A 25,844-nucleotide genomic window follows, 5' to 3' on the forward strand; every position below is an offset into this window, starting at 1 on the left:
GATATATATTCTACCCACACACATTTGGAACTCTCCTGGGGTACCCTCACACATATTATTCCCTCATTTAGTGGATATTTTCACAAAAAAGTGAAATTTTCAAAAATCCAGAAAATTGGCTGAAAACGACTAAATATCAAGGACTCATCGGGTGAATTGCTCTGGAACTGAAATCGGAACGCTCACTGACATTTGCCCTATCTGAAAGTCTGATAAACGCCGGAAAAATGACTGAGTCCAAAAAAAAATTTTTTTCAACTTTTTTCAATTTTACCCCCGTGGGATATATATTCTACCCACACACATTTGGAACTCTCCTGGGGTACCCTCACACATATTATTCCCTCATTTAGTGGATATTTTCACAAAAAAGTGAAATTTTCGAAAATTGGCTGAAAACGACTAAATATCAAGGACTCATCGGGCGAATTGCTTTGGAACTGAAATCGGAATGCTCACTGACATTTGCCCTATCTGAAAGTCTGATAAACGCCAGAAAAATGACTAAGTCCAAAAAAAAATTTTTTTAAACGTTTTTCAATTTTACCCCCGTGGGATATATATTCTACCCACACACATTTGGAACTCTCCTGGGGTACCCTCACACATATTATTCCCTCATTTAGTGGATATTTTCACAAAAAAGTGAAATTTTCAAAAATCCAGAAAATTGGCTGAAAACGACTAAATATCAAGGACTCATTGGGTGAAACCCTCCGGAACTGAAATCGGAACGCTCACTGACATTTGCCCTATCTGAAAGTCTGATAAACGCCGGAAAAATGACTGAGTCCAAAAAAAATTTTTTTTCAACTTTTTTCAATTTTACCCCCGTGGGATATATATTCTACCCACACACATTTGGAACTCTCCTGGGGTACCCTCACACATATTATTCCCTCATTTAGTGGATATTTTCACAAAAAAGTGAAATTTTCAAAAATCCAGAAAATTGGCTGAAAACGAATAAATATCAAGGACTCATCGGGTGAATTGCTCTGGAACTGAAATCGGAACGCTCACTGACATTTGCCCTATCTGAAAGTCTGATAAACGCCAGAAAAATGACTAAGTCCAAAAAAAAATTTTTTTAAACTTTTTTCAATTTTACCCCCGTGGGATATATATTCTACCCACACACATTTGGAACTCTCCTGGGGTACCCTCACACATATTATTCCCTCATTTAGTGGATATTTTCACAAAAAAGTGAAATTTTCAAAAATCCAGAAAATTGGCTGAAAACGACTAAATATCAAGGACTCATCGGGTGAATTGCTCTGGAACTGAAATCGGAACGCTCACTGACATTTGCCCTATCTGAAAGTCTGATAAACGCCGGAAAAATGACTGAGTCCAAAAAAAAATTTTTTTCAACTTTTTTCAATTTTACCCCCGTGGGATATATATTCTACCCACACACATTTGGAACTCTCCTGGGGTACCCTCACACATATTATTCCCTCATTTAGTGGATATTTTCACAAAAAAGTGAAATTTTCGAAAATTGGCTGAAAACGACTAAATATCAAGGACTCATCGGGCGAATTGCTTTGGAGCTGAAATCGGAATGCTCACTGACATTTGCCCTATCTGAAAGTCTGATAAACGCCAGAAAAATGACTAAGTCCAAAAAAAAATTTTTTTAAACGTTTTTCAATTTTACCCCCGTGGGATATATATTCTACCCACACACATTTGGAACTCTCCTGGGGTACCCTCACACATATTATTCCCTCATTTAGTGGATATTTTCACAAAAAAGTGAAATTTTCAAAAATCCAGAAAATTGGCTGAAAACGACTAAATATCAAGGACTCATTGGGTGAATCGCTCTGGAACTGAAATCGGAACGCTCACTGACATTTGCCCTATCTGAAAGTCTGATAAACGCCGGAAAAATGACTGAGTCCAAAAAAAAATTTTTTTTCAACTTTTTTCAATTTTACCCCGTGGGATATATATTCTACCCACACACATTTGGAACTCTCCTGGGGTACCCTCACAAATATTATTCCCTCATTTAGTGGATATTTTCACAAAAAAGTGAAATTTTCAAAAATCAAGAAAATTGGCTGAAAACGACTAAATATCAAGGACTCATTGGGCGAATTGCTCTGGAACTGAAATCGGAACGCTCACTGACATTTGCCGTATCTGAAAGTCTGATAAACGCCAGAAAAATGACATAGTCCAAAAAAAAATTTTTTTAAACTTTTTTCAATTTTACCCCCGTGGGATATATATTCTACCCACACACATTTGGAACTCTCCTGGGGTACCCTCACACATATTATTCCCTCATTTAGTGGATATTTTCACAAAAAAGTGAAATTTTCAAAAATCCAGAAAATTGGCTGAAAACGACTAAATATCAAGGACTCATCGGGCGAATCGCTCTGGAACTGAAATCGGAACGCTCACTGACATTTGCCCTTTCTGAAAGTCTGATAAACGCTGGAAAAATGACTGAGTCCAAAAAAAATTTTTTTTCAACTTTTTTCAATTTTACCTCCGTGGGATATATATTCTACTCACACACATTTGGAACTCTCCTGGGGTACCCTCACACATATTATTCCCTTATTTAGTGGATATTTTCACAAAAAAGTGAAATTTTCAAAAATCCAGAAAATTGGCTGAAAACGACTAAATATCAAGGACTCATCGGGCGAAATGCTCTGGAACTGAAATCGGAACGCTCACTGACATTTGCCCTATCTGAAAGTCTGATAAACGCCGGAAAAATGACTGAGTCCAAAAAAAAATTTTTTTCAACTTTTTTCAATTTTACCCCCGTGGGATATATATTCTACCCACACACATTTGGAACTCTCCTGGGGTACCCTCACACATATTATTCCCTCATTTAGTGGATATTTTCACAAAAAAGTGAAATTTTCGAAAATTGGCTGAAAACGACTAAATATCAAGGACTCATCGGGCGAATTGCTCTGGAACTGAAATCGGAACGCTCACTGACATTTGCCCTATCTGAAAGTCTGATAAACGCCAGAAAAATGACTAAGTCCAAAAAAAAATTTTTTTAAACTTTTTTCAATTTTACCCCCGTGGGATATATATTCTACCCACACACAGTTGGAACTCTCCTGGGGTACCCTCACACATATTATTCCCTCATTTAGTGGATATTTTCACAAAAAAGTGAAATTTTCAAAAATCCAGAAAATTGGCTGAAAACAACTAAATATCAAGGACTCATTGGGTGAATCGCTCTGGAACTGAAATCGGAACGCTCACTGACATTTGCCCTATCTGAAAGTCTGATAAACGCCGGAAAAATGACTGAGTCCAAAAAAAAATTTTTTTTCAACTTTTTTCAATTTTACCCCGTGGGATATATATTCTACCCACACACATTTGGAACTCTCCTGGGGTACCCTCACAAATATTATTCCCTCATTTAGTGGATATTTTCACAAAAAAGTGAAATTTTCAAAAATCAAGAAAATTGGCTGAAAACGACTAAATATCAAGGACTCATTGGGCGAATTGCTCTGGAACTGAAATCGGAACGCTCACTGACATTTGCCGTATCTGAAAGTCTGATAAACGCCAGAAAAATGACATAGTCCAAAAAAAAATTTTTTTAAACTTTTTTCAATTTTACCCCCGTGGGATATATATTCTACCCACACACATTTGGAACTCTCCTGGGGTACCCTCACACATATTATTCCCTCATTTAGTGGATATTTTCACAAAAAAGTGAAATTTTCAAAAATCCAGAAAATTGGCTGAAAACGACTAAATATCAAGGACTCATCGGGCGAATCGCTCTGGAACTGAAATCGGAACGCTCACTGACATTTGCCCTATCTGAAAGTCTGATAAACGCTGGAAAAATGACTGAGTCCAAAAAAAAATTTTTTTCAACTTTTTTCAATTTTACCCCCGTGGGATATATATTCTACCCACACACATTTGGAACTCTCCTGGGGTACCCTCACACATATTATTCCCTCATTTAGTGGATATTTTCACAAAAAAGTGAAATTTTCGAAAATTGGCTGAAAACGACTAAATATCAAGGACTCATCGGGCGAATTGCTCTGGAACTGAAATCGGAACGCTCACTGACATTTGCCCTATCTGAAAGTCTGATAAACGCCAGAAAAATGACTAAGTCCAAAAAAAATTTTTTTTAAACTTTTTTCAATTTTACCCCCGTGGGATATATATTCTACCCACACACATTTGGAACTCTCCTGGGGTACCCTCACACATATTATTCCCTCATTTAGTGGATATTTTCACAAAAAAGTGAAATTTTCAAAAATCCAGAAAATTGGCTGAAAACAACTAAATATCAAGGACTCATTGGGCGAATTGCTCTGGAACTGAAATCGGAACGCTCACTGACATTTGCCCTATCTGAAAGTCTGATAAACGCCCGTAAAATGACTGAGTCCAAAAAAAAATTTTTTTCAACTTTTTTCAATTTTACCCCCGTGGGATATATATTCTACCCACACACATTTGGAACTCTCCTGGGGTACCCTCACACATATTATTCCCTCATTTAGTGGATATTTTCACAAAAAAGTGAAATTTTCAAAAATCCAGAAAATTGGCTGAAAACAACTAAATATCAAGGACTCATCGGGCGAATTGCTCTGGAACTGAAATCGGAACGCTCACTGACATTTGCCCTATCTGAAAGTCTGATAAACGCCCGTAAAATGACTGAGCCCAAAAAAAATTTTTTTTCAATTTTACCCCCGTGGGATATATATTCTACCCACACACATTTGGAACTCTCCTGGGGTACCCTCACACATATTATTCCCTTATTTAGTGGATATTTTCACAAAAAAGTGAAATTTTCAAAAATCCAGAAAATTGGCTGAAAACGACTAAATATCAAGGACTCATCGGGCGAATTGCTCTGGAACTGAAATCGGAACGCTCACTGACATTTGCCCTATCTGAAAGTCTGATAAACGCCAGAAAAATGACTAAGTCCAAAAAAAAATTTTTTTAAACTTTTTTCAATTTTACCCCCGTGGGATATATATTCTACCCACACACATTTGGAACTCTCCTGGGGTACCCTCACACATATTATTCCCTCATTTAGTGGATATTTTCACAAAAAAGTGAAATTTTCAAAAATCCAGAAAATTGGCTGAAAATGACTAAATATCAAGGACTCATCGGGTGAATTGCTCTGGAACTGAAATCGGAACGCTCACTGACATTTGCCCTATCTGAAAGTCTGATAAACGCCGGAAAAATGACTGAGTCCAAAAAAAAATTTTTTTCAACTGTTTTCAATTTTACCCCCGTGGGATATATATTCTACCCACACACATTTGGAACTCTCCTGGGGTACCCTCACACATATTATTCCCTCATTTAGTGGATATTTTCACAAAAAAGTGAAATTTTCGAAAATTGGCTGAAAACGACTAAATATCAAGGACTCATCGGGCGAATTGCTTTGGAACTGAAATCGGAATGCTCACTGACATTTGCCCTATCTGAAAGTCTGATAAACGCCAGAAAAATGACTAAGTCCAAAAAAAAATTTTTTTAAACGTTTTTCAATTTTACCCCCGTGGGATATATATTCTACCCACACACATTTGGAACTCTCCTGGGGTACCCTCACACATATTATTCCCTCATTTAGTGGATATTTTCACAAAAAAGTGAAATTTTCAAAAATCCAGAAAATTGGCTGAAAACGACTAAATATCAAGGACTCATTGGGTGAATCGCTCTGGAACTGAAATCGGAACGCTCACTGACATTTGCCCTATCTGAAAGTCTGATAAACGCCGGAAAAATGACTGAGTCCAAAAAAAAATTTTTTTTCAACTTTTTTCAATTTTACCCCGTGGGATATATATTCTACCCACACACATTTGGAACTCTCCTGGGGTACCCTCACAAATATTATTCCCTCATTTAGTGGATATTTTCACAAAAAAGTGAAATTTTCAAAAATCAAGAAAATTGGCTGAAAACGACTAAATATCAAGGACTCATTGGGCGAATTGCTCTGGAACTGAAATCGGAACGCTCACTGACATTTGCCGTATCTGAAAGTCTGATAAACGCCAGAAAAATGACTAAGTCCAAAAAAAAATTTTTTTAAACTTTTTTCAATTTTACCCCCGTGGGATATATATTCTACCCACACACATTTGGAACTCTCCTGGGGTACCCTCACACATATTATTCCCTCATTTAGTGGATATTTTCACAAAAAAGTGAAATTTTCAAAAATCCAGAAAATTGGCTGAAAACGACTAAATATCAAGGACTCATCGGGCGAATCGCTCTGGAACTGAAATCGGAACGCTCACTGACATTTGCCCTTTCTGAAAGTCTGATAAACGCTGGAAAAATGACTGAGTCCAAAAAAAATTTTTTTTCAACTTTTTTCAATTTTACCTCCGTGGGATATATATTCTACTCACACACATTTGGAACTCTCCTGGGGTACCCTCACACATATTATTCCCTTATTTAGTGGATATTTTCACAAAAAAGTGAAATTTTCAAAAATCCAGAAAATTGGCTGAAAACGACTAAATATCAAGGACTCATCGGGCGAAATGCTCTGGAACTGAAATCGGAACGCTCACTGACATTTGCCCTATCTGAAAGTCTGATAAACGCCGGAAAAATGACTGAGTCCAAAAAAAAATTTTTTTCAACTTTTTTCAATTTTACCCCCGTGGGATATATATTCTACCCACACACATTTGGAACTCTCCTGGGGTACCCTCACACATATTATTCCCTCATTTAGTGGATATTTTCACAAAAAAGTGAAATTTTCGAAAATTGGCTGAAAACGACTAAATATCAAGGACTCATCGGGCGAATTGCTCTGGAACTGAAATCGGAACGCTCACTGACATTTGCCCTATCTGAAAGTCTGATAAACGCCAGAAAAATGACTAAGTCCAAAAAAAAATTTTTTTAAACTTTTTTCAATTTTACCCCCGTGGGATATATATTCTACCCACACACAGTTGGAACTCTCCTGGGGTACCCTCACAAATATTATTCCCTCATTTAGTGGATATTTTCACAAAAAAGTGAAATTTTCAAAAATCAAGAAAATTGGCTGAAAGCGACTAAATATCAAGGACTCATTGGGCGAATTGCTCTGGAACTGAAATCGGAACGCTCACTGACATTTGCCCTATCTGAAAGTCTGATAAACGCCAGAAAAATGACTAAGTCCAAAAAAAATTTTTTTTAAACTTTTTTCAATTTTACCCCCGTGGGATATATATTCTACCCACACACATTTGGAACTCTCCTGGGGTACCCTCACACATATTATTCCCTCATTTAGTGGATATTTTCACAAAAAAGTGAAATTTTCAAAAATCCAGAAAATTGGCTGAAAACAACTAAATATCAAGGACTCATTGGGCGAATTGCTCTGGAACTGAAATCGGAACGCTCACTGACATTTGCCCTATCTGAAAGTCTGATAAACGCCCGTAAAATGACTGAGTCCAAAAAAAAATTTTTTTCAACTTTTTTCAATTTTACCCCCGTGGGATATATATTCTACCCACACACATTTGGAACTCTCCTGGGGTACCCTCACACATATTATTCCCTCATTTAGTGGATATTTTCACAAAAAAAGTGAAATTTTCAAAAATCCAGAAAATTGGCTGAAAACGACTAAATATCAAGGACTCATCGGGCGAATTGCTCTGGAACTGAAATCGGAACGCTCACTGACATTTGCCCTATCTGAAAGTCTGATAAACGCCCGTAAAATGACTGAGTCCAAAAAAAATTTTTTTTCAACTTTTTTCAATTTTACCCCCGTGGGATATATATTCTACCCACACACATTTGGAACTCTCCTGGGGTACCCTCACACATATTATTCCCTCATTTAGTGGATATTTTCACAAAAAAGTGAAATTTTCAAAAATCCAGAAAATTGGCTGAAAACAACTAAATATCAAGGACTCATCGGGCGAATTGCTCTGGAACTGAAATCGGAATGCTCACTGACATTTGCCCTATCTGAAAGTCTGATAAACGCCCGTAAAATGACTGAGCCCAAAAAAAATTTTTTTTCAATTTTACCCCCGTGGGATATATATTCTACCCACACACATTTGGAACTCTCCTGGGGTACCCTCACACATATTATTCCCTCATTTAGTGGATATTTTCACAAAAAAGTGAAATTTTCAAAAATCCAGAAAATTGGCTGAAAACGACTAAATATCAAGGACTCATCGGGCGAATTGCTCTGGAACTGAAATCGGAACGCTCACTGACATTTGCCCTATCTGAAAGTCTGATAAACGCCAGAAAAATGACTAAGTCCAAAAAAAAATTTTTTTAAACTTTTTTCAATTTTACCCCCGTGGGATATATATTCTACCCACACACATTTGGAACTCTCCTGGGGTACCCTCACACATATTATTCCCTCATTTAGTGGATATTTTCACAAAAAAGTGAAATTTTCAAAAATCCAGAAAATTGGCTGAAAACGACTAAATATCAAGGACTCATCGGGTGAATTGCTCTGGAACTGAAATCGGAACGCTCACTGACATTTGCCCTATCTGAAAGTCTGATAAACGCCGGAAAAATGACTGAGTCCAAAAAAAAATTTTTTTCAACTTTTTTCAATTTTACCCCCGTGGGATATATATTCTACCCACACACATTTGGAACTCTCCTGGGGTACCCTCACACATATTATTCCCTCATTTAGTGGATATTTTCACAAAAAAGTGAAATTTTCGAAAATTGGCTGAAAACGACTAAATATCAAGGACTCATCGGGCGAATTGCTTTGGAACTGAAATCGGAATGCTCACTGACATTTGCCCTATCTGAAAGTCTGATAAACGCCAGAAAAATGACTAAGTCCAAAAAAAAATTTTTTTAAACGTTTTTCAATTTTACCCCCGTGGGATATATATTCTACCCACACACATTTGGAACTCTCCTGGGGTACCCTCACACATATTATTCCCTCATTTAGTGGATATTTTCACAAAAAAGTGAAATTTTCAAAAATCCAGAAAATTGGCTGAAAACGACTAAATATCAAGGACTCATTGGGTGAATCGCTCTGGAACTGAAATCGGAACGCTCACTGACATTTGCCCTATCTGAAAGTCTGATAAACGCCCGTAAAATGACTGAGCCCAAAAAAAATTTTTTTTCAATTTTACCCCCGTGGGATATATATTCTACCCACACACATTTGGAACTCTCCTGGGGTACCCTCACACATATTATTCCCTCATTTAGTGGATATTTTCACAAAAAAGTGAAATTTTCAAAAATCCAGAAAATTGGCTGAAAACGACTAAATATCAAGGACTCATCGGGCGAATTGCTCTGGAACTGAAATCGGAACGCTCACTGACATTTGCCCTATCTGAAAGTCTGATAAACGCCAGAAAAATGACTAAGTCCAAAAAAAAATTTTTTTAAACTTTTTTCAATTTTACCCCCGTGGGATATATATTCTACCCACACACATTTGGAACTCTCCTGGGGTACCCTCACACATATTATTCCCTCATTTAGTGGATATTTTCACAAAAAAGTGAAATTTTCAAAAATCCAGAAAATTGGCTGAAAACGACTAAATATCAAGGACTCATCGGGTGAATTGCTCTGGAACTGAAATCGGAACGCTCACTGACATTTGCCCTATCTGAAAGTCTGATAAACGCCGGAAAAATGACTGAGTCCAAAAAAAAATTTTTTTCAACTTTTTTCAATTTTACCCCCGTGGGATATATATTCTACCCACACACATTTGGAACTCTCCTGGGGTACCCTCACACATATTATTCCCTCATTTAGTGGATATTTTCACAAAAAAGTGAAATTTTCGAAAATTGGCTGAAAACGACTAAATATCAAGGACTCATCGGGCGAATTGCTTTGGAACTGAAATCGGAATGCTCACTGACATTTGCCCTATCTGAAAGTCTGATAAACGCCAGAAAAATGACTAAGTCCAAAAAAAAATTTTTTTAAACGTTTTTCAATTTTACCCCCGTGGGATATATATTCTACCCACACACATTTGGAACTCTCCTGGGGTACCCTCACACATATTATTCCCTCATTTAGTGGATATTTTCACAAAAAAGTGAAATTTTCAAAAATCCAGAAAATTGGCTGAAAACGACTAAATATCAAGGACTCATTGGGTGAATCGCTCTGGAACTGAAATCGGAACGCTCACTGACATTTGCCCTATCTGAAAGTCTGATAAACGCCCGTAAAATGACTGAGTCCAAAAAAAAATTTTTTTCAACTTTTTTCAATTTTACCCCCGTGGGATATATATTCTACCCACACACATTTGGAACTCTCCTGGGGTACCCTCACACATATTATTCCCTCATTTAGTGGATATTTTCACAAAAAAAGTGAAATTTTCAAAAATCCAGAAAATTGGCTGAAAACGACTAAATATCAAGGACTCATCGGGCGAATTGCTCTGGAACTGAAATCGGAACGCTCACTGACATTTGCCCTATCTGAAAGTCTGATAAACGCCCGTAAAATGACTGAGTCCAAAAAAAATTTTTTTTCAACTTTTTTCAATTTTACCCCCGTGGGATATATATTCTACCCACACACATTTGGAACTCTCCTGGGGTACCCTCACACATATTATTCCCTCATTTAGTGGATATTTTCACAAAAAAGTGAAATTTTCAAAAATCCAGAAAATTGGCTGAAAACAACTAAATATCAAGGACTCATCGGGCGAATTGCTCTGGAACTGAAATCGGAATGCTCACTGACATTTGCCCTATCTGAAAGTCTGATAAACGCCCGTAAAATGACTGAGCCCAAAAAAAATTTTTTTTCAATTTTACCCCCGTGGGATATATATTCTACCCACACACATTTGGAACTCTCCTGGGGTACCCTCACACATATTATTCCCTCATTTAGTGGATATTTTCACAAAAAAGTGAAATTTTCAAAAATCCAGAAAATTGGCTGAAAACGACTAAATATCAAGGACTCATCGGGCGAATTGCTCTGGAACTGAAATCGGAACGCTCACTGACATTTGCCCTATCTGAAAGTCTGATAAACGCCAGAAAAATGACTAAGTCCAAAAAAAAATTTTTTTAAACTTTTTTCAATTTTACCCCCGTGGGATATATATTCTACCCACACACATTTGGAACTCTCCTGGGGTACCCTCACACATATTATTCCCTCATTTAGTGGATATTTTCACAAAAAAGTGAAATTTTCAAAAATCCAGAAAATTGGCTGAAAACGACTAAATATCAAGGACTCATCGGGTGAATTGCTCTGGAACTGAAATCGGAACGCTCACTGACATTTGCCCTATCTGAAAGTCTGATAAACGCCGGAAAAATGACTGAGTCCAAAAAAAAATTTTTTTCAACTTTTTTCAATTTTACCCCCGTGGGATATATATTCTACCCACACACATTTGGAACTCTCCTGGGGTACCCTCACACATATTATTCCCTCATTTAGTGGATATTTTCACAAAAAAGTGAAATTTTCGAAAATTGGCTGAAAACGACTAAATATCAAGGACTCATCGGGCGAATTGCTTTGGAACTGAAATCGGAATGCTCACTGACATTTGCCCTATCTGAAAGTCTGATAAACGCCAGAAAAATGACTAAGTCCAAAAAAAAATTTTTTTAAACGTTTTTCAATTTTACCCCCGTGGGATATATATTCTACCCACACACATTTGGAACTCTCCTGGGGTACCCTCACACATATTATTCCCTCATTTAGTGGATATTTTCACAAAAAAGTGAAATTTTCAAAAATCCAGAAAATTGGCTGAAAACGACTAAATATCAAGGACTCATTGGGTGAATCGCTCTGGAACTGAAATCGGAACGCTCACTGACATTTGCCCTATCTGAAAGTCTGATAAACGCCGGAAAAATGACTGAGTCCAAAAAAAAATTTTTTTTCAACTTTTTTCAATTTTACCCCGTGGGATATATATTCTACCCACACACATTTGGAACTCTCCTGGGGTACCCTCACAAATATTATTCCCTCATTTAGTGGATATTTTCACAAAAAAGTGAAATTTTCAAAAATCAAGAAAATTGGCTGAAAACGACTAAATATCAAGGACTCATTGGGCGAATTGCTCTGGAACTGAAATCGGAACGCTCACTGACATTTGCCGTATCTGAAAGTCTGATAAACGCCAGAAAAATGACTAAGTCCAAAAAAAAATTTTTTTTAACTTTTTTCAATTTTACCCCCGTGGGATATATATTCTACCCACACACATTTGGAACTCTCCTGGGGTACCCTCACACATATTATTCCCTCATTTAGTGGATATTTTCACAAAAAAGTGAAATTTTCAAAAATCCAGAAAATTGGCTGAAAACGACTAAATATCAAGGACTCATCGGGCGAATCGCTCTGGAACTGAAATCGGAACGCTCACTGACATTTGCCCTTTCTGAAAGTCTGATAAACGCTGGAAAAATGACTGAGTCCAAAAAAAATTTTTTTTCAACTTTTTTCAATTTTACCTCCGTGGGATATATATTCTACTCACACACATTTGGAACTCTCCTGGGGTACCCTCACACATATTATTCCCTTATTTAGTGGATATTTTCACAAAAAAGTGAAATTTTCAAAAATCCAGAAAATTGGCTGAAAACGACTAAATATCAAGGACTCATCGGGCGAAATGCTCTGGAACTGAAATCGGAACGCTCACTGACATTTGCCCTATCTGAAAGTCTGATAAACGCCGGAAAAATGACTGAGTCCAAAAAAAAAATTTTTTTCAACTTTTTTCAATTTTACCCCCGTGGGATATATATTCTACCCACACACATTTGGAACTCTCCTGGGGTACCCTCACACATATTATTCCCTCATTTAGTGGATATTTTCACAAAAAAGTGAAATTTTCAAAAATCCAGAAAATTGGCTGAAAACAACTAAATATCAAGGACTCATTGGGCGAATTGCTCTGGAACTGAAATCGGAACGCTCACTGACATTTGCCCTATCTGAAAGTCTGATAAACGCCCGTAAAATGACTGAGCCCCAAAAAAATTTTTTTTCAATTTTACCCCCGTGGGATATATATTCTACCCACACACATTTGGAACTCTCCTGGGGTACCCTCACACATATTATTCCCTCATTTAGTGGATATTTTCACAAAAAAGTGAAATTTTCAAAAATCCAGAAAATTGGCTGAAAACGACTAAATATCAAGGACTCATCGGGCGAATTGCTCTGGAACTGAAATCGGAACGCTCACTGACATTTGCCCTATCTGAAAGTCTGATAAACGCCAGAAAAATGACTAAGTCCAAAAAAAAATTTTTTTAAACTTTTTTCAATTTTACCCCCGTGGGATATATATTCTACCCACACACATTTGGAACTCTCCTGGGGTACCCTCACACATATTATTCCCTCATTTAGTGGATATTTTCACAAAAAAGTGAAATTTTCAAAAATCCAGAAAATTGGCTGAAAACGACTAAATATCAAGAACTCATTGGGTGAATCGCTCTGGAACTGAAATCGGAATGCTCACTGACATTTGCCCTATCTGAAAGTCTGATAAACGCCGGAAAAATGACTGAGTCCAAAAAAAATTTTTTTTCAACTTTTTTCAATTTTACCTCCGTGGGATATATATTCTACTCACACACATTTGGAACTCTCCTGGGGTACCCTCACACATATTATTCCCTCATTTAGTGGATATTTTCACAAAAAGTGAAATTTTCAAAAATCCAGAAAATTGGCTGAAAACGACTAAATATCAAGGACTCATCGGGCGAATCGCTCTGGAACTGAAATCGGAACGCTCACTGACATTTCCCCTATCTGAAAGTCTGATAAACGCCGGAAAAATGACTAAGTCCAAAAAAAAAATTTTTTCAACTTTTTTCAATTTTACCCCCGTGGGATATATATTCTACTCACACACATTTGGAACTCTCCTGGGGTACCCTCACACATATTATTCCCTCATTTAGTGGATATTTTCACAAAAAAGTGAAATTTTCAAAAATCCAGAAAATTGGCTGAAAACGACTAAATATCAAGGACTCATTGGGTGAAACCCTCCGGAACTGAAATCGGAACGCTCACTGACATTTGCCCTATCTGAAAGTCTGATAAACGCCGGAAAAATGACTGAGTCCAAAAAAAATTTTTTTTCAACTTTTTTCAATTTTACCCCCGTGGGATATGTATTCTACCCACACACATTTGGAACTCTCCTGGGGTACCCTCACACATATTATTCCCTCATTTAGTGGATATTTTCACAAAAAAGTGAAATTTTCAAAAATCCAGAAAATTGGCTGAAAACAACTAAATATCAAGGACTCATCGGGCGAATTGCTCTGGAACTGAAATCGGAACGCTCACTGACATTTGCCCTATCTGAAAGTCTGATAAACGCCAGAAAAATGACTAAGTCAAAAAAAAAATTTTTTTAAACTTTTTTCAATTTTACCCCGTGGGATATATATTCTACCCACACACATTTGGAACTCTCCTGGGGTACCCTCACAAATATTATTCCCTCATTTAGTGGATATTTTCACAAAAAAGTGAAATTTTCAAAAATCAAGAAAATTGGCTGAAAATGACTAAATATCAAGGACTCATCGGGCGAATCGCTCTGGAACTGAAATCGGAAGGCTCACTGACTTTTCCCCTATCTGAAAGTCTGATAAACGGCAGAAAAATGACTAAGTCCAAAAAAAAATTTTTTTCACCTTTTTTCAATTTTACCCCCGTGGGATATATATTCTACCCATACACATTTGGAACTCTCCTGGGGTACCCTCACACATATTATTCCCTCATTTAGTGGATATTTTCACAAAAAAGTAAAATTTTCAACAATCCAGAAAATTGGCTGAAAACGAATAAATATCAAGGACTCATTGGGTGAATCGCTCTGGAACTGAAATCGGAACGCTCACTGACATTTACCCTATCTGAAAGTCTGATAAACGCTAGAAAAATGACTAAGTCCAAAAAAAAATTTTTTTTACTTTTTTCAATTTTACCCCCGTGGGATATATATTCTACCCACACACATTTGGAACTCTCCTGGGGTACCCTCACACATATTATTCCCTCATTTAGTGGATATTTTCACAAAAAAGTGAAATTTTCAAAAATCCAGAAAATTGGCTGAAAACGAATAAATATCAAGGACTCATTGGGTGAATCGCTCTGGAACTGAAATCGGAACGCTCACTGACATTTGCCCTATCTGAAAGTCTGATAAACGCCGGAAAAATGACTAAGTCCAAAAGAAAATTTTTTTCAACTTTTTTCAATTTTACCTCCGTGGGATATATATTCTACTCACACACATTTGGAACTCTCCTGGGGTACCGTCACACATATTATTCCCTCATTTAGTGGATATTTTCACAAAAAAGTTAAATTTTCAAAAATCCAGAAAATTGGCTGAAAACTACTAAATATCAAGGACTCATTGGGTGAATCCCTCTGGAACTGAAATCGGAACGCTCACTGACATTTGCCCTATCTGAAAGTCTGATAAACGCCGGAAAAATGACTGAGTCCAAAAAAAATTTTTTTTCAACTTTTTTCAATTTTACCCTCGTGGGATATATATTCTACCCACACACATTTGGAACTCTCCTGGGGTACCCTCACACATATTATTCCCTCATTTAGTGGATATTTTCACAAAAAAGTGAAATTTTCAAAAATCCAGAAAATTGGCTGAAAACGACTAAATATCAAGGACTCATCGGGCGAATTGCTCTGGAACTGAAATCGGAACGCTCACTGACATTTGCCCTATCTGAAAGTCTGATAAACGCCAGAAAAATGACTAAGTCCAAAAAAAATTTTTTTTCAACTTTTTTCAATTTTACCCCGTGGGATATATATTCTACCCACACACATTTGGAACTCTCCTGGGGTACCCTCACAAATATTATTGCCTCATTTAGTGGATATTTTCACAAAAAAGTGAAATTTTCAAAAATCCAGAAAATTGGCTGAAAACGACTAAATATCAAGGACTCATCGGGCGAATTGCTCTGGAACTGAAATCGGAACGCTCACTGACATTTGCCCTATCTGAAAGTCTGATAAACGCCGGAAAAATGACTAAGTCCAAAAGAAAATTTTTTTCAACTTTTTTCAATTTTACCCCCGTGGGATATATATTCTACCCACACACATTTGGAACTCTCCTGGGGTACCCTCACACATATTATTCCCTCATTTAGTGGATATTTTCACAAAAAAGTGAAATTTTCAAAAATCCAGAAAATTGGCTGAAAACGAATAAATATCAAGGACTCATTGGGTGAATCGCTCTGGAACTGAAATCGGAACGCTCACTGACATTTGCCCTATCTGAAAGTCTGATAAACGCCGGAAAAATGACTAAGTCCAAAAGAAAATTTTTTTCAACTTTTTTCAATTTTACCCCCGTGGGATATATATTCTACCCACACACATTTGGAACTCTCCTAGGGTACCCTCACACATATTATTCCCTCATTTAGTGGATATTTTCACAAAAAAGTGAAATTTTCAAAAATCCAGAAAATTGACTGAAAATGACTAAATATCAAGGACTCATCGGGCGAATCGCTCTGGAACTGAAATCGGAAGGCTCACTGACTTTTCCCCTATCTGAAAGTCTGATAAACGGCAGAAAAATGACTAAGTCCAAAAAAAAATTTTTTTCACCTTTTTTCAATTTTACCCCCGTGGGATATATATTCTACCCATACACATTTGGAACTCTCCTGGGGTACCCTCACACATATTATTCCCTCATTTAGTGGATATTTTCACAAAAAAGTAAAATTTTCAACAATCCAGAAAATTGGCTGAAAACGAATAAATATCAAGGACTCATTGGGTGAATCGCTCTGGAACTGAAATCGGAACGCTCACTGACATTTACCCTATCTGAAAGTCTGATAAACGCTAGAAAAATGACTAAGTCCAAAAAAAAATTGTTTTTACTTTTTTCAATTTTACCCCCGTGGGATATATATTCTACCCACACACATTTGGAACTCTCCTGGGGTACCCTCACACATATTATTCCCTCATTTAGTGGATATTTTCACAAAAAAGTGAAATTTTCAAAAATCCAGAAAATTGGCTGAAAACGAATAAATATCAAGGACTCATTGGGTGAATCGCTCTGGAACTGAAATCGGAACGCTCACTGACATTTGCCCTATCTGAAAGTCTGATAAACGCCGGAAAAATGACTAAGTCCAAAAGAAAATTTTTTTCAACTTTTTTCAATTTTACCTCCGTGGGATATATATTCTACTCACACACATTTGGAACTCTCCTGGGGTACCGTCACACATATTATTCCCTCATTTAGTGGATATTTTCACAAAAAAGTTAAATTTTCAAAAATCCAGAAAATTGGCTGAAAACTACTAAATATCAAGGACTCATTGGGTGAATCCCTCTGGAACTGAAATCGGAACGCTCACTGACATTTGCCCTATCTGAAAGTCTGATAAACGCCGGAAAAATGACTGAGTCCAAAAAAAATTTTTTTTCAACTTTTTTCAATTTTACCCTCGTGGGATATATATTCTACCCACACACATTTGGAACTCTCCTGGGGTACCCTCACACATATTATTCCCTCATTTAGTGGATATTTTCACAAAAAAGTGAAATTTTCAAAAATCCAGAAAATTGGCTGAAAACGACTAAATATCAAGGACTCATCGGGCGAATTGCTCTGGAACTGAAATCGGAACGCTCACTGACATTTGCCCTATCTGAAAGTCTGATAAACGCCAGAAAAATGACTAAGTCCAAAAAAAATTTTTTTTCAACTTTTTTCAATTTTACCCCGTGGGATATATATTCTACCCACACACATTTGGAACTCTCCTGGGGTACCCTCACAAATATTATTGCCTCATTTAGTGGATATTTTCACAAAAAAGTGAAATTTTCAAAAATCCAGAAAATTGGCTGAAAACGACTAAATATCAAGGACTCATCGGGCGAATTGCTCTGGAACTGAAATCGGAACGCTCACTGACATTTGCCCTATCTGAAAGTCTGATAAACGCCGGAAAAATGACTAAGTCCAAAAGAAAATTTTTTTCAACTTTTTTCAATTTTACCCCCGTGGGATATATATTCTACCCACACACATTTGGAACTCTCCTGGGGTACCCTCACACATATTATTCCCTCATTTAGTGGATATTTTCACAAAAAAGTGAAATTTTCAAAAATCCAGAAAATTGGCTGAAAACGAATAAATATCAAGGACTCATTGGGTGAATCGCTCTGGAACTGAAATCGGAACGCTCACTGACATTTGCCCTATCTGAAAGTCTGATAAACGCCGGAAAAATGACTAAGTCCAAAAGAAAATTTTTTTCAACTTTTTTCAATTTTACCCCCGTGGGATATATATTCTACCCACACACATTTGGAACTCTCCTAGGGTACCCTCACACATATTATTCCCTCATTTAGTGGATATTTTCACAAAAAAGTGAAATTTTCAAAAATCCAGAAAATTGACTGAAAATGACTAAATATCAAGGACTCATCGGGCGAATCGCTCTGGAACTGAAATCGGAAGGCTCACTGAGTTTTCCCCTATCTGAAAGTCTGATAAACGGCAGAAAAATGACTAAGTCCAAAAAAAAATTTTTTTCACCTTTTTTCAATTTTACCCCCGTGGGATATATATTCTACCCATACACATTTGGAACTCTCCTGGGGTACCCTCACACATATTATTCCCTCATTTAGTGGATATTTTCACAAAAAAGTAAAATTTTCAACAATCCAGAAAATTGGCTGAAAACGAATAAATATCAAGGACTCATTGGGTGAATCGCTCTGGAACTGAAATCGGAACGCTCACTGACATTTGCCCTATCTGAAAGTCTGATAAACGCCGGAAAAATGACTAAGTCCCCAAAAAAAATTTTTTTCAACTTTTTTGAATTTTACCCCCGTGGGATATATATTCTACCCACACACATTTGGAACTTTCCTGGGGTGCCCTCACACATATTATTCCCTCATTTAGTGGATATTTTCACAAAAAAGTGAAATTTTCAAAAATCCAGAAAATTGGCTGAAAACGACTAAATATCAAGGACTCATTGGGCGAATCGCTCTGGAAATGAAATCGGAACGCTCACTGACATTTGCCCTATCTGAAAGTCTGATAAACGCCGTAAAAATGACTAAGTCCCAAAAAAAATGTTCTTCAACTTTTTTCAATTTTACCCCCGTGGGATATATATTCTACCCACACACATTTGCAACTCTCCTGGGGTACCCTCACACATATTATTCCCTCATTTAGTGGATATTTTCACAAAAAAGTGAAATTTTCAAAAATCCAGAAAATTGGCTGAAAATGACTAAATATCAAGGACTCATTGTCTGAATCGCTCTGGAACTGAAATCGGAATGCTCACTGACATTTGCCCCATCTGAAAGTCTGATAAACGCCGGAAAAATGACTGAGTCCAAAAAAAATTTTTTTTCAACTTTTTTCAATTTTACCCCCGTGGGATATATATTCTACTCACACACATTTGGAACTCTCCTGGGGTACCCTCACACATATTATTCCCTCATTTAGTGGATATTTTCACAAAAAAGTGAAATTTTCAAAAATCCAGAAAATTGGCTGAAAACAAATAAATATCAAGGACTCATTGGGTGAATCGCTCTGGAACTGAAATCGGAACGCTTACTAACATTTGCCCTATCTGAAAGTCTGATAAACGCCGGAAATATGAATGAGTCCAAAAAAATTTTTTTTTCAACTTTTTTCAATTTTACCCCCGTGGGATATATATTCTACCCACACACATTTGGAACTCTCCTGGGGTGCCCTCACACATATTATTCCCTCATTTAGTGGATATTTTCACAAAAAAGTGAAATTTTCAAAAATCCAGAAAATTGGCTGAAAACGACTAAATATCAAGGACTCATTGGGTGAATCGCTCTGGAACTGAAATCGGAACGCTCACTGACATTTGCCCTATCTGAAAGTCTGATAAACGCCGGAAAAATGACTGAGTCCAAAAAAAAAATTTTTTCAACTTTTTTCAATTTTACCCCCATGGGATATATATTCTACTCACACACATTTGGAACTCTCCTGGGGTACCCTCACACATATTATTCCCTCATTTAGTGGATATTTTCACAAAAAAGTGAAATTTTCAAAAATCCATAAAATTGGCTGAAAACGACTAAATATCAAGGACTCATTGTCTGAATCGCTGTGGAACTGAAATCGGAACGCTCACTGACATTTGCCCTATCTGAAAGTTTGATGAACGCCGGAAAAATGACTGAGTCCAAAAAAAATTTTTTTTCAACTTTTTTCAATTTTACCTCCGTGGGATGTATATTCTACTCACACACATTTGGAACTCTCCTGGGGTACCCTCACACATATTATTCCCTCATTTAGTGGATATTTTCACAAAAAAGTGAAATTTTCAAAAATCAAGAAAATTGGCTGAAAACGACTAAATATCAAGGACTCATCGGGCGAATTGCTCTGGAACTGAAATCGGAACGCTCACTGACATTTGCCCTATCTGAAAGTCTGATAAACGCCAGAAAAATGACTAAGTTCAAAAAAAATTTTTTTAAACTTTTTTCAATTTTACCCCCGTGGGATATATATTCTACCCACACACATTTGGAACTCTCCTGTGGTACCCTCACATATATTATTCCCTCATTTAGTGGATATTTTCACAAAAAAGTGAAATTTTCAAAAATCCAGAAAATTGACTGAAAACAAATAAATATCAAGGACTCATTGGGTGAATCGCTCTGGAACTGAAATCGGAACGCTCACTGACATTTGCCCTATCTGAAAGTCTGATAAACGCCGGAAAAATGACTAAGTCCAAAAGAAAATTTTTTTCAACTTTTTTCAATTTTACCCCCGTGGGATATATATTCTACCCACACACATTTGGAACTCTCCTAGGGTACCCTCACACATATTATTCCCTCATTTAGTGGATATTTTCACAAAAAAGTGAAATTTTCAAAAATCCAGAAAATTGGCTGAAAACGACTAAATATCAAGGACTCATTGTCTGAATCGCTGTGGAACTGAAATTGGAACGCTCACTGACATTTGCCCTATCTGAAAGTCTGATAAACGCCGGAAAAATGAATGAGTCCAAAAAAATTTTTTTTTCAACTTTTTTCAATTTTACCCCCGTGGGATATATATTCTACCCACACACATTTGGAACTCTCCTGGGGTACCCTCACACATATTATTCCCTCATTTAGTGGATATTTTCACAAAAAAGTGAAATTTTCAAAAATCCAGAAAATTGGCTGAAAACGAATAAATATCAAGGACTCATTGGGTGAATCGCTCTGGAACTGAAATCGGAACGCTCACTGACATTTGCCCCATCTGAAAGTCTGATAAACGCCGGAAAAATGACAGTCGAAAAAAAAATTTTTTTCAACTTTTTTCAATTTTACCCCCGTGGGATATATATTCTACTCACACACATTTGGAACTCTCCTGGGGTACCCTCACACATATTATTCCCTCATTTAGTGGATATTTTCACAAAAAAGTGAAATTTTCAAAAATCCAGAAAATTGGCTGAAAACGACTAAATATCAAGGACTCATCGGGCGAATCGCTCTGGAACTGAAATCGGAACGCTCACTGACATTTGCCCTATCTGAAAGTCTGATAAACGCCAGAAAAATGACTAAGTCCCAAAAAAAATTTTTTTTCAACTTTTTTGAATTTTACCCCCGTGGGATATATATTCTACCCACACACATTTGGAACTCTCCTGGGGAACCCTCACACATATTATTCCCTCATTTAGTGGATATTTTCACAAAAAAGTGAAATTTTCAAAAATCCAGAAAATTGACTGAAAACAAATAAATATCAAGGACTCATTGGGTGAATCGCTCTGGAACTGAAATGGGAACGCTCACTGACATTTGCCCTATCTGAAAGTCTGATAAACGCCGGAAAAATGACTAAGTCCAAAAGAAAATTTTTTTCAACTTTTTTCAATTTTACCCCCGTGGGATATATATTCTACCCACACACATTTGGAACTCTCCTAGGGTACCCTCACACATATTATTCCATCATTTAGTGGATATTTTCACAAAAAAGTGAAATTTTCAAAAATCCAGAAAATTGGCTGAAAACGACTAAATATCAAGGACTCATTGGGCGAATCGCTCTGGAAATGAAATCGGAACGCTCACTGACATTTGCCCTATCTGAAAGTCTGATAAACGCCGGAAAAATGACTAAGTCCCAAAAAAAATTTTTTTCAACTTTTTTCAATTTTACCCCCGTGGGATATATATTCTACCCACACACATTTGGAACTCTCCTGGGGTACCCTCACACATATTATTCCCTCATTTAGTGGATATTTTCACAAAAAAGTGAAATTTTCAAAAATCCAGAAAATTGGCTGAAAACGACTAAATATCAAGGACTCATTGTCTGAATCGCTGTGGAACTGAAATTGGAACGCTCACTGACATTTGCCCTATCTGAAAGTCTGATGAACGCCGGAAAAATGACTGAGTCCAAAAAAAATTTTTTTTCAACTTTTTTCAATTTTACCTCCGTGGGATATATATTCTACTCACACACATTTGGAACTCTCCTGGGGTACCCTCACACATATTAGTCCCTCATTTAGTGGATATTTTCACAAAAAAGTGAAATTTTCAAAAATCCAGAAAATTGGCTGAAAACGACTAAATATCAAGGACTCATCGGGCGAATTGCTCTGGAACTGAAATCGGAACGCTCACTGACATTTGCCCTATCTGAAAGTCTGATAAACGCCAGAAAAATGACTAAGTCCAAAAAAAAAATTTTTTAAACTTTTTTCAATTTTACCCCCGTGGGATATATATTCTACCCACACACATTTGGAACTCTCCTGGGGTACCCTCACACATATTATTCCCTCATTTAGTGGATATTTTCACAAAAAAGTGAAATTTTCAAAAATCCAGAAAATTGACTGAAAACAAATAAATATCAAGGACTCATTGGGTGAATCGCTCTGGAACTGAAATCGGAACGCTCACTGACATTTGCCCTATCTGAAAGTCTGATAAACGCCGGAAAAATGACTAAGTCCAAAAGAAATTTTTTTTCAACTTTTTTCAATTTTACCCCCGTGGGATATATATTCTACCCACACACATTTGGAACTCTCCTAGGGTACCCTCACACATATTATTCCATCATTTAGTGGATATTTTCACAAAAAAGTGAAATTTTCAAAAATCCAGAAAAGTGGCTGAAAACGACTAAATATCAAGGACTCATTGGGCGAATCGCTCTGGAAATGAAATCGGAATGCTCACTGACATTTGCCCTATCTGAAAGTCTGATAAACGCCGGAAAAATGACTAAGTCCCAAAAAAAATTTTTTTCAACTTTTTTCAATTTTACCCCCGAAGGATATATATTCTACCCACACACATTTGGAACTCTCCTGGGGTACCCTCACACATATTATTCCCTCATTTAGTGGATATTTTCACAAAAAAGTGAAATTTTCAAAAATCCAGAAAATTGGCTGAAAACGACTAAATATCAAGGACTCATTGTCTGAATCGCTGTGGAACTGAAATTGGAACGCTCACTGACATTTGCCCTATCTGAAAGTCTGATGAACGCCGGAAAAATGACTGAGTCCAAAAAAAATTTTTTTTCAACTTTTTTCAATTTTACCCCCGTGGGATATATATTCTACCCACACACATTTGGAACTCTCCTGGGGTACCCTCACACATATTATTCCCTCATTTAGTGGATATTTTCACAAAAAAGTGAAATTTTCAAAAATCCAGAAAATTGGCTGAAAACGACTAAATATCAAGGACTCATTGTCTGAATCGCTGTGGAACTGAAATTGGAACGCTCACTGACATTTGCCCTATCTGAAAGTCTGATGAACGCCGGAAAAATGACTGAGTCCAAAAAAAATTTTTTTTCAACTTTTTTCAATTTTACCTCCGTGGGATATATATTCTACTCACACACATTTGGAACTCTCCTGGGGTACCCTCACACATATTAGTCCCTCATTTAGTGGATATTTTCACAAAAAAGTGAAATTTTCAAAAATCCAGAAAATTGGCTGAAAACGACTAAATATCAAGGACTCATCGGGCGAATTGCTCTGGAACTGAAATCGGAACGCTCACTGACATTTGCCCTATCTGAAAGTCTGATAAACGCCAGAAAAATGACTAAGTCCAAAAAAAAAATTTTTTAAACTTTTTTCAATTTTACCCCCGTGGGATATATATTCTACCCACACACATTTGGAACTCTCCTGGGGTACCCTCACACATATTATTCCCTCATTTAGTGGATATTTTCACAAAAAAGTGAAATTTTCAAAAATCCAGAAAATTGACTGAAAACAAATAAATATCAAGGACTCATTGGGTGAATCGCTCTGGAACTGAAATCGGAACGCTCACTGACATTTGCCCTATCTGAAAGTCTGATAAACGCCGGAAAAATGACTAAGTCCAAAAGAAATTTTTTTTCAACTTTTTTCAATTTTACCCCCGTGGGATATATATTCTACCCACACACATTTGGAACTCTCCTAGGGTACCCTCACACATATTATTCCATCATTTAGTGGATATTTTCACAAAAAAGTGAAATTTTCAAAAATCCAGAAAATTGGCTGAAAACGACTAAATATCAAGGACTCATTGGGCGAATCGCTCTGGAAATGAAATCGGAACGCTCACTGACATTTGCCCTATCTGAAAGTCTGATAAACGCCGGAAAAATGACTAAGTCCCAAAAAAAATTTTTTTCAACTTTTTTCAATTTTACCCCCGAAGGATATATATTCTACCCACACACATTTGGAACTCTCCTGGGGTACCCTCACACATATTATTCCCTCATTTAGTGGATATTTTCACAAAAAAGTGAAATTTTCAAAAATCCAGAAAATTGGCTGAAAACGACTAAATATCAAGGACTCATTGTCTGAATCGCTGTGGAACTGAAATTGGAACGCTCACTGACATTTGCCCTATCTGAAAGTCTGATGAACGCCGGAAAAATGACTGAGTCCAAAAAAAATTTTTTTTCAACTTTTTTCAATTTTACCTCCGTGGGATATATATTCTACTCACACACATTTGGAACTCTCCTGGGGTACCCTCACACATATTAGTCCCTCATTTAGTGGATATTTTCACAAAAAAGTGAAATTTTCAAAAATCCAGAAAATTGGCTGAAAACGACTAAATATCAAGGACTCATTGGGTGAATCGCTCTGGAACTGAAATCGGAACGCTCACTGACATTTGCCCTATCTGAAAGTCTGATAAACGCCGGAAAAATGACTAAGTCCAAAAGAAAATTTTTTTCAACTTTTTTCAATTTTACCCCCGTGGTATATATATTCTACCCACACACATTTGGAACTCTCCTAGGGTACCCTCACACATATTATTCCCTCATTTAGTGGATATTTTCACAAAAAAGTGAAATTTTCAAAAATCCAGAAAATTGGCTGAAAACGACTAAATATCAAGGACTCATTGTCTGAATCGCTGTGGAACTGAAATCGGAACGCTCACTGACATTTGCCCTATCTGAAAGTCTGATGAACGCCGGAAAAATGACTGAGTCCAAAATAAATTTTTTTTCAACTTTTTTCAATTTTACCTCCGTGGGATGTATATTCTACTCACACACATTTGGAACTCTC

Source organism: Phyllobates terribilis, unplaced genomic scaffold (assembly GCF_046119375.1).
Source record: "Phyllobates terribilis strain yellow unplaced genomic scaffold, ASM4611937v1 Scaffold_8__6_contigs__length_399053987, whole genome shotgun sequence".
NCBI classification, from domain to species: Eukaryota; Metazoa; Chordata; class Amphibia; order Anura; family Dendrobatidae; genus Phyllobates; species Phyllobates terribilis.